General features: G+C 33.3%; 1 protein-coding gene across 3 annotated transcripts in view; it reads left to right on the top strand.

Annotated features, from left to right (window-relative positions):
• Positions 1-16,538, top strand: part of LOC118190793 (sucrase-isomaltase, intestinal-like) — a 178,086-nt gene that overhangs the window by 12,605 nt on the left and 148,943 nt on the right. The window contains exon 2 of one of the 3 annotated variants that reach the window (XM_085816125.1): positions 606-651. The exons of the other annotated variants lie outside the window; for them this stretch is intronic. The gene's annotated coding sequence lies outside the window, so the exon portion shown is untranslated. The remainder of the gene's footprint in view (positions 1-605; positions 652-16,538) is intronic. 3 annotated transcript variants of the gene reach the window in all.

The following is a 16,538-nucleotide window of genomic DNA, read 5'->3' as shown; positions in this document are numbered from 1 at the left end:
TTGTAGAAAAGTGACGGCACCTAGAGCCTAACGAATTTTGAACACAAGTAGTACTCCTCTCGAACATATATATGCACTTAATAGCACGAATTTCGATTTTCCCCCTATTTTGTAAAAAATTAGTGAATTTTTTATTAACAAACTCTACGATTTGAAAGCGAAGTAGGGGCAACAAACACTGTTTGAAATAAAACGTTTTTATCTCCAGCGCGCCACACTGTTCCATTCAAAAAAGGAATAAGGTATTTATCGTTTAGTTTTAAGTAATAAACTTCGCTATTTGAGAGTACTATATTGTTAGCGCCGGAAATAAAATACTTTTTATCATCCATGCACCAGGTTATTGCCATTCAGTAAAGTCTAAGATATTTAACTCCCAAATTTAATTTGGGAAGTTACTGAGTAACAAACTAAGCAACCTAAAAGCAATACCCACTATCCTTGAGACTGTTTTTTCTACTTCAATATGACTGGTTTAAACAAAAAATGCATTAAAACCATAGTAAGATGTCTTGTTAGAAATGTTATATATCTTTATGAAATTACACTTGTTGGACTCACTGAAATCATTATATATTTTTTCTCTTTTAAAATAACTATTTTAGGCGGCTGACCACGCGATGACAAAACACTCTATCGGGAATTCTAAACGTAAGTTGTTTTTAATAATTTTGTGATTTGATGTTGAATATTATAAGGCGTAAGCATAAGGAACTTGAATATATAGTTTATATAAAGTTCAACACGCAAAATGTTAATGATGAAAAAAACAAAAAATGTTTAGTAAGCGATCATTTTAATAAAAGTAAACATTGATATAATGAACTGAGAAAAGACTTGAAAAATAAATAAATAAATAAATAAATAAATCCCAAAACAACACATCGGGAATTCTAACATATGTCGCTGTTCTGGTTTTACAGATTTTGTGGTTTTGCTGTTGAACTGTAAGTGCGAAGAAAGCGATGCTTCATAATAAAGTTAAAAAGACAAAATAAATAAATAAATAAATAAATAAAATAAAAACTGTATTAGCAGGAGTGAGCCCAAGAGTAGATTGGTAACCTGCTGTGCTCAGCGAGACCGTATAAAACTTTTATACAAAGCCTATATATATATTAAAAAGCTAGGTAGTAATTACTATATAAAAAAGACCTATTAGGTCTAAATATTTTTTGCGCAAGATGCTGCAAAATTAAGGAAATGAGAAGAAGATAAATTGTAGTTAGCTCGCTAAAAAGTTACCAGGAGCTGTGGCTCCAAGAAAAAGTTCAACACAAAATTTTTTAAAAAAATAACAATGACATTGAAGGGTGAAAAATTAGGCTGCACGCGAAATAAATGTATACTGTAAAACACAGCAATGCCCATCGATGTGATAGGTGATAAGTTAAAACATATAAAAAACCGATCGATGGAACAAGTTAAAACTAATATAACTAATAAAAACATATAAAATTTTAGCGGAAAATGGTAAATTAGCTCAATTCGACTTCTAACCTGGCTTTTCAAGGGAAATTTCTAGTTAAACGTCGAACCAAGCTAACTCCATCACGCGTTTTGCCGAAACAGACAATTGAAACTTTTGTGTTACGAAAATTTTTTATAATTAGATGAATTGTCCTAAAAACGTTTTTTAGTCTCAATTCTAAAAATAAGATATGTGAAAGAAAAGAATAAAAAATTACAAAAAGTTCCACAAATTACCAACATATAAGAAAAAAAAAAAAAATCTGAAAGCTTTCAGATTTTACCTTACGCCCAAACGGGTGATTTTTTAACGTTTTGGGCGTTACCTTTATTTATTAAATATCGTGTTCTTTTGCACTTAAACCATAAAATTCAATTCAACAGCAATATCGGAAAATAATTTTAAAATGAGTGTTTCTTTAACATTTCCGATGCACAGTATCGCGGCTGGAGATAAAAATGTTCCCCACACCGACCAGTGTTGCCATTGCTCGCTATGAAATTGTTGAGTTTGTTAATTAAAAATTCGTTTAAGTTTTACAAAATATGAAATAGATAATAAAACAAATTTCAAATTCCAAGTTAGGGCTCCCAGATGCCCATACTCGGTGGAGGATTACGTTATTCAAAATTTGATGGGTATAGATACCGTTGTTTTATCACAATGCGAGAAGCATACATATATATATATATGCAGAATCTTCATTATTTAATTTCTTGAAATATAATGAATGCAGCACTCTAATATTTGGTGGCAACAATTTGAAAAGTGAATCATTGGTTATAGTAGTGAATCAACGCAAAATGCCAAAACAAAATTAATAGTCTTTCTGAGCAAATTGACCCTTCCGAATAAAAACAATATGTATATTCTTTTTTTTAATAACTATTTTAAGTGACTAGTTAAAAAATTCTGAAAGTATCAATGGACTGGAAGATGAGAAATGATCGTAAATATTACAATCTTTTGGTGAACGACTTAAAACAACTCATCAAGTTCTTCCAAACCACTAGCAAGGGCGGAAGAACCTGTCCTTTTTATATTAAGTTAAATAAATCGATGGTATTGTAGCAATTGGCATTAATAACTTTGAAGGACGAGAAGGGAAACAAGAACTGCCAATCAAGCCGGCATCTGTTTGAGCGCCAGACATTCTTCCAAATTAGGAGTTGAGGTCACAAATGTAATAAGCAGATAACAGGCGCGCTATCAGGACTAGCAACAGCAATTACGGGCCAGAAACTAAGGGTAGAAAATGGGATCTTTGTGTAAGGCGACCTCCACAGTTTGTTTTGATATAATCAATAAGATTAGCGGAAAGAATGAATATTTTGTATAGCAATTGATGGGGTGATTGTTTGTAAACTGTTGTAAGAAGCTGTTGATTTGCAGTGGAATTTTAAACAATGAAAACACTTAACTGATTTAAGAATTGATTACAATGGCAAAGTTTTATGTCTTCCGTTTCCGGGTTTATGACTCATGACTATGTTTTTGCTGAAGAGATAATCTTGTAGTATAAACAGCTAGCAAGGAGAAATCTCCACTAGCAATCCAAGTGCATTAAAGAAGCAAGGCATTTATTTAAATTTCAGCAACTAGAATATTTGTTAGTTTGTGTTTTGGTAGTGGTTTAAATATAATTACCGAAACAGAAATTATAACACATTAAAAATTAAAGAAAGGAGTTTTTCGTTTTTTACTTCCTTGTACGAAGTAAAAAGGAGGTATTGTAATCGCGAAAAGTTTCAGGCAGCATATTTCAACGAAAATACCCATTTTGACAGCTATCGAATGCAATTTAAGGATGTTTTTGCGTGATATCTGTACGTAAGGACATAATAAAAGACTCTTTTTCTCGAAAAAAATTATAAAACTGCTTTAAAATCAATTCTGAAGAAAAATTTTCGTGGCGTCTGTACGAACGTACGTACGTATCTCGCATAACCCAAAAACGAGTAGCCTCAGAACGTTGAAATTTTGTATATAGGACTACTATAACATGTAGATGTGCACCTCGCATTTTGGTTGCAGTCGGCCGCACCAAACCTATATAAATATATTTATATATATATATATCCATTCTGTTGCCCGGCTCAGTGATCTCAGTTTCTTTACTCTTATATGTTTGTAAATTGTACATTTTTTGCTTTAAAAATGATTGAACTATGTTGTTCTTATTATCCGGTTAAGGTTTTTATGCCTTTAGTAAATCTGTATGCAATATTTTTAGAATTATCAACAATTTTAAAGTTGTTTAAGTGCCGCTAAGCCTAATAATTTTTTTGATGGCGGCCATTGTTTGTTTACATTTGAAACAGCAGGATAGTGGATTTGTTGCCAATGTAGAGAAACTTAGCTTCGCAACAACAAAGATAACGCCTTCATTTATCATTGCGAATTAAATCATGCTTAATCCTTTCTGGAATATTTTCCAGGAAATAAGTGTTTAAGATTTACCTCGTAATTTTCAATACAGATATTTTGAGTTTTTATGTATTTTTGCCTTGTCGCGAACTGAGAACTGAACTAATTGAATGAGAAATACTCAATCCTCTGTAAAAAACTGTTTCTTTTCTTTTCTCTTTTTTTTTTTTTTTTTTTTTTTGTTTTGTTTGCTTAATTTCTTTTATACATCGTTCTAGCTTTATTATAGTATGTGAATAGAACATGTGGCAACGATTAGATAATTCTTTAAATAATATCAATTTTGTGCATTCTGAGTTATAATATGAGCGAAATATAATACTGTTAAGTGAACCTAATGCCAGAGTGTTGCTATGGTAAACAAATAGAGTGAATTTTAAAGAATGCATTTATTCTATCGTGGTTTCTGCGCTGTCGGCGAAGTAGCTTTAATTCAATCCAATAAGTTTAAATGAAATGCAAGAAAAAATGCGTATAATTTAATATTCCGTAGAAGGAAGTCATGTGGTGTACACATCAGATTATTTTTTAAATGCAATAAACGTTTTAACGACAGACTGAAGATGGATTTTACCAATTTTTTCTTCCTTGTATGAAGTAAAGGAAATATTTCTTTTTCAAGTCGAATGGCGGGCACTTGCCCTTTTTCAGCTACGGCCATTTTATTGTGGAGGCACTTAGATGGCAACCACCGTTACCATCTATGAGAGGACAAACAATTTTCATCCATGCCTTCTTCGATATTCGAACTCTCGGGCGCATGTAAGCATACTGTACCGCGCCACGCACATAGGAACAGGACAGCTACCCATGTGACCTATGTCACTACGCTGATTGGCTAGTGCTCAATCTTAAGATGCTGAGAATTGGTTTTACTTCGCATCTTTGTAAATATTGTATATAGCGTTTTTTCCCCTAATAATGCATTTATTTTCTACATTATTTTCATATATTACTTGTATTACTTTATTTGTATTGAAAAGCAGGACTTTTCAATACAAATAAAGTACTTTTGACGAATGCGTAGTAGGATTCACATGACTATTTTCTCGCTCATGATTGGACTTCAGCTCATCCCACACTCACCCGCCAGTAAGTCTGCAGTGTGTCATTTTATTAATCAAGTGTTCACATCTTTATGGTAAAACAATTATGAAGGGCCATTATGTGTGAGGCCCCTAGTGGGATTCCGTGGTAAGCTTTGGTATCAGCAGGATAAATTCCTGCTGAACATCAGTTGACGCAAAGCATCAAAGTATCAATCATCTCATTTCGGGTCCTGGGCGCAGAAGATCTACGGGCCACCTTGGCACTGGCGGATCCAAGGAGGGGATCTTGGTTCCGCTAACAAATGAAACACAATTTTAATGTTTAATTTTTATTGTAAAAATATTATAAGGTATTTCTCCCGCCTTCCTAGCGTGCCTTCATGGTGTAGTGGTTCTGCACGCTGGGTCGCTATTCCAGAGGTCCGTGGTTCGATTCCCGGTGAAAGCGTTTGCTCGTTTTTCATTTTGCTTGCTTCCAAAAAATACCTAATGTATCTACAATATATATCAAAATAAAAAAACAAAATATTCTTATAAAAATATTAAGAATAAAAAAATATTCTAAAATATAACATAAAAAATGATAAAAATAAAAATGGCGTTCTAAGATAAAATATATAACACAACAAAAATTATAACATTCTTTTTCGTGACTTAATATTGGTAAACTTGTAGAGTCATTAGGATTTTTTGGAAGCAGAAAAGATGAGAAACGACCAACCGCCTTCGCCGGGAATCGAACCACGGACCTCTGGAATACCGGGCCGTCGTGCAGAACCACTACGCCACGATAGCACGCTAGGAAAGTGGGAGAAATACTTTATAAACTAACGTATGATAGTACAGTAGAACTGCAATTATCCTAATCAATTGGAGCCGGACATCATTCGGATAATCAAAATTTCGATTAATTGGATTTTTTCCCGAAGATAGAACCTACGTACACTTTAATTAATTACTGCATGTACTGTATGTTGAAAATGGGAGGGAAAAAGAAATATTTTTAAAGAAAAAGAGGTATTAATTAATTAAAATTAAAAAGGCAGAACTTTTACGTATATGTTATATAGAGTACTGTACAGTACTTGCAGGTGCTGAAAGCTATTGCTTGCTGAATATCTCGGTTAAATTAAGCTTAAAATTTTTTAGCCAGTCGTTACCTACTCTAAAGGATGAACAACGAAGTTTCTGAGCTAAGATCTTGGATTTTTTACAAAGAATTGGACCCGAAATTGGGTTTCCCATAGAACGTTGCTGCAAAAACCACTTGAAAACGACATCTTCTAAATTTTTGTTTGTTGCTGCCTTCATTGATTTTCTTGAAGAACTTCCATCTTCGTTTTCAAGCAGTTGGCATGAAGTTTAAAAGTGTAGGTATGCTCCTTTTTAATGTCTGAAATCGTTGATTGTCCAGCACTATGTTTCCGTCTTAATTTTTTTCTTAAATTCTGAAAGCGATTCGGATAATCGGCGCTTCGGATTGTCGGAGTTCGGAAAATTGGAGTTGTACTGTATCACTATTAAGTTTCTCCAGTGGATTATATCTTTACATATAATAAACGAAAGAGTCTGTCTGTATGGGTGTGACTTTTGTTCGTGCTGCACGTAAGCTAATAGACCCAGGGCTACGAAATTTGGTACATAGGTGCATCTAGAAAAAAGCTAGTGCACCTCGAACCGATTTTTTCAAAATTCGAATCAGATTTTTTTAAATTTTATCTTTTTTGACGAAATGGCATCATTTTGAATAGTTTCATTCTTATAGAAATGTGGTTTTGGCAACAAGTTTTCATTCAATGCTTTGTATACTGGACTGCTGACTGTTAAAAAATATGAGATAAAATATTATTAATTATACACGCAACACGCACATCGCAATCTTCTTATTCTGACGCACATGTGTCTCGCGAGGTACAACAGAAAGGTACTTTTCTTTTTTTTTTTCCCTTTCTCTCTCTCTCTCTCTTTATTAGCTAATGGCAAAGAGGTTTGTATATTTTGAATTATGTCATCCACAAAGCACAGTTTTGATTGGTTATTGTTTTGTGATGATAGTTTCATTCTCTTAGAAATGTGGTTTTGGCAACAGTTTTTCGTTCATTGCTTTGGATACTGGACTGTTGACTGTTTTCTCTTGAAAACATGAGATTTATTGCTTATTTCATTATAATTTTTTTATATTATGTTTTAATTATATGTAATTTTAATTATATAAAAACTTTTGCATGATTTTGTTTTAGGAAACAAAGTTCTTAACTTACTTTATACCATTTGAATTCTTAAGATTTTGCAACGGGAAGTTGGTTAATTTATTTATTGCGATAGTTAATATCTGTGTTAAGAGATATTGCTTATTTCATTGTAATGTTTTTAATATCTGTGTTAAGAGATATTGCTTATTTCATTGTAATGTTTTTATATACAGTGGATGGACAAAAATATGGAAACACCTTGTGAAATGCATGTTTGAAAAGAAAAAATGATTGGGGGCAAATGCAAAACGTGCAAAAACGTGGGCAAATTGTTGGAGCACGTATGGTAGGTGCTTCCGTAAGCAAGGTAGCCGAGGTGTTTAGTGTTTCGAGAGGTACTGTATCGAAGATTTATTCCGCATATTTGAAAAGCGGAAAAACATCATCTGCTAAATCACAGCGCGGACGAAAGCGTGTCCTGAGTGATCGTGACAGGTGATCATTAAGGGCAATTGTGACGAAAAATAAGAAGACCACAGCTGCAAAACTTACTGCTGAAATGAATGTTGTGTTACCGAACCCTGTGAGTACCAAAACAATTAGAAGGGAGTTTCATAAACAGGGAATTGCTGGCCGTGCTGCAATTGAGAAGCCACTCATCAGTGATGCTAATGCCCGTAACAGGAAAAGGTGGTGTTGAAGTCATAAAGCCTGGACTATAGAGCAGTGGAAGCGAGTAATATGGTCTGACGAGTCTTCTTTCACATTGTTTCCCACTTCTGGCCGAGTTTACGTCTGGAGAACGCCATCTCAAGCCTATAATACAGACTGCTTGTTGCCAAGAGTGAAACATGGTGGAGGTTCTCTTATGGTTTGGGCAGCCATATCGTGGTTCTCTGCTAGCCCCATGATAACTGTGTCAGGGCACATGACTGCCAAGACTTATGTGAACATTTTGGCCGATCAAGTTCATCCCATGGTACAAACTTTGTTCCCCGATGGTGATGGTGTCTTCCAAGACGACAAAGCCCCTGTTCACATAGCTCACATTGTCCAGGACTATTTTTCTGAGCACGAGGATGAGTTGTCCCATCTCCCCTGGCCACCACAGTCACCAGACCTGAATATTATCGAACCTTTGTGGTCTACATTGGAACGGAAAGTGCGTTCTCGTTATCCACCGCCAACATCGTTATCTGAACTTGCCACCGTTTTGCAGGAAGAATGGTATAATATTCCCATGGCAAACATACAGGAACTGTATTTATCCATTCCGAGAAGACTGCAAGCTGTTTTGGATGCCAACGAGTTTCCAACACCATATTAAGCAAAGAAACATGTTTTTTAAAAGGTGTTTCCATATTTTTGTCCAACCCCTGTATAATACATTTTTATTGAAATTTCTATTTTTCTGTTTTTTTATAATGTTTTTCTATAGAGTAAAATTCTGTGCAGTTTTTAAATTTAATGATAAGTGACAATCATGCAACTGTGGCGTACGAGTGCTTGGGCACTCTATTCTCATTATTGTGCAATTGCTTTATTTAATATTTTTTTTATCTGTAAGTAGGATGAACTGTTGAAGTGCGGTTGAAGACTGTACTTGCTGTGTTAATTAAAGTATGGATTACGAGTAACAGGAAATAATTCAGCATCCCCTTTCAAAATGCTTGGTTTAAAATATGCGTGTTTGAGAAATGAAGGAATGAAGAATGAGACTGAATTTGAGAATAATAATGAAGGAAAAATGAAAACAAACAAGACAAAAAAAATTTTTATTGCAAGTTATATAAATGTGATTAGAGAGCGCATAAATTTGATTTAATGAAGCATAGTATTTCTTTAAAGCATAAACAAAACTGAACCATGAATAAAATAAATCTGACGCGGACACCACATGACTTCCTTGCACGGCCTATTAAATTATGCACATTTTTTGCTCCATTGCATTTAAACCTATTTCCTCGAATTTCATTACAGATAAATTTCTCATTCAATTAATTCAGTTCTCACTTCGCGGCAAGACAAAATTACATAAAAACACAAAACATCTTTATTAAAAACTAGCAGCTATGCGGCCAGTCTTCGTCTGGCTTTTAAATGTACCGGAAAAATGCCTAAAGGGAAAACTGCGCCTAAAAGGAAAACTGCGCAGAATTTTACTCTGCAGAAAAAATAAAAAATATATATTTCAATAAAAATGTATATATAAAAATTTACAATGAAGTAAGCAATATGCCTTAATACAAATATTAATTATCCTAATGAATAAATTAACCAAATTATCATTGCAAAATCTTAAGAATTCAAATGATATAAAGGAAGCTAAGAACTTTGTTTCCTAAAAGAAATCATGCAAAACTCTTTATATAATTAAAATTATATATCATTAAAACATAATATAAAAAATTACAATGAAATAAGAAATAAATCTCATATTTTCAAGAGAAAACAGTCAGCAGTCCAGTATCCAAAGCAATGAATGAAAAACTGTGGCGAAACCACATTTCTAAAAGAATGAAACTATCGTCAGAAAGCAATAACCAATCAGAACTGGGCTTTGTGGATAACATAAATTAGAATATGCAAACCTCTTTGCCATTAGCTAATAAAGAGAGAGAGAGAGAAAAAGGAAATTCTTTGTGATGTGCCTCGCGAGACACATGCGCCTCAGAATAAGAAGATTACGATGTGCGTGTCCAAAAATCAAAAGAAAAAAGCAGCATTTTATCTCCTATTTTGAAAAATCGAAAAGATAAAATTTCAAAAAAAAAAATTCTGTTTCAAATTTTGAAAAAAAAAAAAAAATCGTTTCAAGGTGCAGTGGCTCTTGTCTAGATGCACCTCTATACCAAATTTCGTAGCCTTGCATCTATATTAGCTTACGAACGAACGAAATCACAAACGAAAGACACACACGCACACACACACAGACAGACTCTTCCTCTTATTTATTATATGTAGAGATTGTGAAATACAGAATAATGTAAAACACCAAATATAGCTAAAAGAGTTTTTAAAAAAATTACGATTAAAATTAACTAAAATATTAATCTACGCAAAAACATGCAATTCGGCCATCGGGCAAGAAGGCAGATTTTTCGGTGCGCAAAGCTAAAAGTTTCGTTTTGGTCCCACTTGGCAAAAAGACTCTGAAGATGCCTAATTCACTATTCTGCTAAGTTTCAAATATAAGCAAATATGGCTGCTATAGTAAAAAAATTAGGCTTAGCCGCCCTTAAACAACTTTTAAATTATTGATAATTCTACAACTATTACATGCAGCTATGCTAAAAGCATAAAAAGCTTAACATAACCCTTAACCGGAAGATACGAACAATATAATTCAATCACTTTTAAAGCAAAAAATGCACATTTTATCACAGTATAAGAATTCATCATACACGGCAAGCCGAAATTCCTCTCGTGTGGTTTAATAGTTGGGAAAGTGGGGTAGGAGACTCTCTGACCATCTCCATGGTTGTTCTAGGTCAAAACTAGGGCGAATCTTAACAAGCTAATGTGACCAGACTACACGCCTGTACGACCATTGGAGAATTCCCGGTGTTCAGCGTATCACTCGTTGCTGTACCAGCGTGAAAGTCCGTAGTGAATCTTTGTATTATACTCTTGGTAACGTGATGTGATTTAGATGATCTTCTGAGATTATTTTGGGGTGTGTGTGTGAGTGTATTTTTGTTATAGAAGTTACTGGATTTATTTATTTAGCTGCAATTCTAATATCAGCACAATCGTAAAGATTTCGGGTGATCGTATTCACCTGAAATCTTTTTGATCGAGTATTTGATGAGACACGCCTCTGCGCTTATTCCAGAAAATCAGCGAACTATCCTGCCAGCTGATCAATATCAGCTAGTTGAAGTGGTCACGGGAGGCTGGAGTGGTCACGAGAGGGGATATAGTTTTATTGTTCTAGACCAGTGGTTCTCAATCTGTTTTGCCCCCCCCACGGTAACCGGAAAAATGCCCACACGAAAAACGCCCACAGGAAAAATGCTCACAGAATAATGTGCGCAGGTATAAATGCTCACAGGAAAAAATCCCAAACAGAAATATGCCCACAAAAAAAAAGCACACATGGAAAAATGCTCACTTAGAAATATACTCACACGGAAAAAAGCTCACATACATATATGCTCACATGGAAATAAGCCCACTGATAAATAAAACACGTAGAAATATCCTTACACTAATCAATCAATAAATTAATCGATTTGAACATCGCACACCTACTTGAATTTTTTTTTAAATGTCGTACAGGGGCAGTGGTATAAAATATTGTAGTACATGCAAAATTTTACTATAGTTTTCATTCTTTTATATACCGCCTCTGAGAAGGTTAATGTGAACATTTGTCTAATGATTTTTCAAATGATTAAATAATTTTTCTTTTAAAAATTAAGCAGGCGTACGATGTTCAGATCGATTAATTATTGATTGATGAATGTAAGGATATTTCTACGTATTTTATTTAACAGTGGGCTTATTTCCATGTGAGCATATATCTATGTCAGCTTTTTTCCGTTTGAGCATATTTCTAAGTGAGCATTTTTCCATGTGAGGTTTTTTCTGTGTGGGCATATTTCTGTGCGGGATTTTTTCCTATGAGCATTTATACCTGTGACTATTATTCTGTGAGCATTATTCCTGTGAGCTTTTTTCCTAGAACCACCCCCCCACACCTATCAACATTGCTAGACCAGCGGTTCTCAACCTTATGACTAACGATTACCATCTAAACAAAAATTGAAAAACTTTACTACCACCACTACATTTTACAGTGATTATTTTTTAATTTCTCAATAGAAATATTAAACATATACATGTGATGTATCAGCTTTAGTCGTTCATAAATAGAACTGGTGAAGAATCATAGATGTAGTCGTAGCTTAAATAATCAGACGATAAGTTTAAAAAACAGGATCCATTTATTATTATTCAGAAGAAATAGCAGTTACAAAAATCATATTTCCGGAGTAAATAAAAAGAATTACTAATAACTTTTTGTATGAAGTTTACTGCATCGTGACATTTAAGAAAAAGCCCCGATACTCCTTTTGCGAGTTCTTTTATAGCCTCTGGAAAGGCGGAGCTTCCAAGAAATGACGTCAGCCTCATCAGCCAATCGAGTTCGCTTTAAATATTTCGAGAACATTCTAAAACTGTACGTGCAGAAAAGGCGGGAAAAACAACTTGACTACGGGGCTGTGGATTTAATTTCACGTACTTTCAAATAAGAGAACGTCGCCATTAAAAATTAAAAGAACATACAGTTAGAATTTTAAGTATATTCTTGACTATGGAATTTTATTATTACAAATATATTCAAAATAAAGTAATTAAAAAGCCTCTGACTTGCGTTAAAGCCAAAGTAATAAACTAATAATTTATAATAAGAAAACTTTCCATATACCATCACCAATTAACACAAATTCAATTTAAAACCATGAATGAAAAAAATTTTAGTCACAATTTAAATTAGTATTTTAAATAGTTATTTCAATCTCCTTGTTTAAAAAAAATCTGCTAAGAAAAATCTTTAATCGCAAAAATACCAAAACCAAAAGTAAATTTAAATTAAATTTACCGAAAGTAAAGTTACGACTACCCTTTTACTTCCATCACTTAATGCTTAAATTTCCAGCCATTTAGTATTAGAAATTTCAAGGCAAGTTTGTTAATTTTAACCTACTAGTTTGATCTCTAAATTTCCAATTAACTACTTGTTTTAAGATTGTATCGCTTTTTATCTTCTTATGATTTTGAATTAACTTTTAATGTTCTAATATGTTTACTTCTGTTTTTGAATTTGAAAATGAGAGTGTAGGGAATATGTCTTCTAAAGTAAGCATCTCGTTCAGATTAATTGTACTCTTAATGAGAAACTTTAATTTTAAAATTATTTGCTAATTTGTTTAACAAGATTCTTTTGACTTAAATGTACTAATGTCTTTATTTGGATTGAATTTTAATTGTGACTTATGGTTTGAATCTAGCAAATATTTGATGCTTACTTGGAAGTAAGATGAAACATTCTTTTATTTAGTTGTTGTTAATTGAGAGTAGATTGGTAGATCCCTTTGATAAGTCGATTAATATGCGATCAATGACAATGGCGACCTTTTCAATACTTTAAATTTACTTTTGGTTTTGGTACTTTTGAGATTAAAGATTTTTCTTAGCAGATTTTTTTTTTAAAACAAGGAGATTGAAATTACTATTTAAAATACTAATTTAAATTCTGACTAAATTTTTTTTCATTCATGGTTTTAAATTGAATTTGTGTTTCTTGGAGAAGGTACATGGAAAGTTTGGTACTATTCGGTTTCGAGGGCCGTAAAAAAACTGCAGCGAAAATGTACGCGCAAAAGCGCCAAATCTAGCAAACGCGCCCATTTAACAGCGCGCCAAATCTAGCGTACGTGCTGATTTTAGATTGCGTAAATTTATACCCCTTCGCGCCGACTGTCACGTCTACGTGCCAGCAACGAACGCACTCTCCTACCAACCGACACGCAGGCGTGCCAGAGCATTTTCCCGTTTACTACCGACTGTCACGTATTTGTGCCAGTACCCTGGAACGTTTTAGAAACTATAATTTCTGCCACAACATGGCACTTTATGTCCATATGGTTTCAGATACATGTACATTAGACCTTCTACTCGAAATGAGAGAAGCATGACTCACATACACGTGTTTTTGATTATATAAACAAACGGGGAACTAAATGTTTCCGAATGGCGTGATTTATGACGTCTCTTTAAATCGCACTTTATTCGCACGTGGTAGTTGTTTATTGTAAGTAGAAGTTTTATATGCGCTAAAGCGTTGAGTATTTCGGTTTACAGTTCAGTTTTTAGAAAATAATTAGATCTTGTTAGACGTGAATTCTTTCTGTTTTTACCGTTGCAATGTCGAAGCGTCGAAAATGTTTCACAGAGCATGAAATAGCAGAAATGATGCAAAATATTTCAGATATTGATTCTAAAATTCTGATATTCTAATATTGATTCTGAAAGATTAACTGAAAGACATTTTCCAAAACTTTGTTCAGAAGAGACTGATAAGAAAATGAGACGACGATGCTTCGTTTGTTCACATTCCCGGAAAAATCCTCCAAAACGGCAAATGAGTTATTACGAGTTCAATGAATTAACGTAGGACTGTGTGTAGATCCCTGTTTTAAAATTTTTCATACGAAAAGAGAATTTTAAGTAATATATTTAGTTTTCAGATGTATAATGTTAAAAGTCATAAAATGGTGAGTAATTAAAATAAAATGTGTAAAATATGCATTTAAACAAGAAGTAAGGTAATTAAAGTATATATATATAAATATTTATAAAGCATAAGCCGTTTAAATACTCTATAGAGCCGTATTAAACAATGCGTTGATACTTCGGAAATTTCATGGATTTAGGCTTAGTAGCAAAAAAGCCCCCGGCCCTGGAGAGACGCTCGCGGAAGACACTGCCGGCCTCCGCGATAAGCGCGCGTTCTTGCTACCCGGCTCGAAGGGGATAGTTCTATATTTCTTAAGACGCCATTGAAATACTAGTTTAATTTTTAAATCATTTTTTTGATTTTAAATCCTTTTTTTTGATATCCTATGGATTTAACAATTTGGGATTGCCCACGACGAAAAGTCGGCAATTGAATTTTGGGTAAAGTGCAGAATCACCCACTGCTTGACGCGTTTTTAAGAATTGCACATAATCGGTATCCATGTGCACATCGACCTATTTTCACTTAAAAAAAAATCCTAGAATTGCACAAAAATGGCACTGCGCACACCCTTGACTTTATCTATGTACACATCGACCTATTTTCATTTAAAAAGTAAAAGATAATTGACAAAAATGCAATTGTTTTTACCCTTGTAAAAAGCGGCAAACAAATAAGTGAGCGATTCTGCACTTTACCGAGTATATTTTCCAAGAAAAGGCATCATTCATTATAGAAAATTACGTTTGAACAACCAACGAGATGGAATTATGCTTTAGCGATAAGTCGGTAGCGAAATAGCGATGCAGGTATCCATTCAGTTATGTTTAGCAATTTTTATACTATAAATTATTATAATGATCTAAAATAGTTATTTACTCTTATGCTTCCATTCAGTCATGTTTAGCATTTTTCATATAAATTATAATAATAAAAAAGTATTATATGAAATTAACCTTTCATCTAAATTAAAACATCAATCTTAAATAGTTATTTACTATTATACGTCCTTTCTTGCCGCAATTATTAGGGTTGCCGCATTTATTTTTGGCAGCATTGGCATCAACAATAGTTTGGCGATTTTTTACGGCCCTCGAAACCGAATAGTACCGAAAGGGTTCTTATTATAAATTATTATATGAATTATTAGTTTATATATATATATATATATATATATAGGGCTATTTGAATAAAGTACGCACGCATTAAAAATATTAGATTAAAATGGTTATCAAAATTTAAGTTGTAATACTTTAATTTTAAAATTTAGTGTGAAATTTTGGCCTGTTTAAGAGAGATCAGTTTCTTTATGGTCTGGTCTTAGTTTCACTTAGCTTTAACCGTAAATTAGGATCCACTTTTAATTTTGTTTTGTAATTATTTTTCAAATATAACATAGAAGAAAATCCTTATTAACACAAATAGTTTGTGCAAAAAGGCAATACAAATTTGATAGCTTTATTTAAAATGCCTTTAAATTCTTCTTTCGCTTCAGCCAAAAGTTAACAAGCGTGTAATTTTTGAAATTTTCAGTTAGAGTTCGATCACAAGAAATTTCTACCGATTGTTCTTTTTCTTCAGGAGATTTTTTGAATTTAATTGTTAAAAATACTTTGTTTCTTTCCGTACCACCGGTTGAGAATCCCTGTACTAGACGATCCTTCTCCCCCCCACCTTCCAAAACTCAAAAAATACGTACATATTTATTTAAATTTAGATTATTTTTTTATGTGTTTCAGAAATTAAATAACAGAAAGTATAGAAAGCGTTGATAAATGCCTAAACTTGAATAAAAATAGTTTTTACTTCCTTGTACGAAGTCAAAAGGAAGTATTGTAATCGCGAAAAGTTTCAGGCAGCATATTTCAACGAAAATATCCATTTTGACCGCTATCGAATGCAATTTAACGATGTTTTTGCGTGATATCTGTACGTAAGGACAGAATAAAATACTCTTTTTCTTCAAAAAAATTATAAAACTGCTTTAAAATTAATTCTGAAGGGAATTTTTCTTCGCGTCTGTACGAACGTAGGTACGTACGTGCGTACGTACCTACGTTCGTACAGACGTGCGTACGTACGTATCTCGCATAACTCAAAAACGAGTAGCCTCAGAACGTTGAAATTTTGTATATAGGACTGCTATAACATGT

The sequence above is a fragment of the Stegodyphus dumicola genome, chromosome 4 (assembly GCF_044657685.1).
Source record: "Stegodyphus dumicola isolate Sdum_Otavi_A_Nest chromosome 4, ASM4465768v1".
In the NCBI taxonomy this organism is placed as follows: Eukaryota; Metazoa; Arthropoda; class Arachnida; order Araneae; family Eresidae; genus Stegodyphus; species Stegodyphus dumicola.
This window is presented reverse-complemented; position numbering and strand designations above follow the sequence as displayed.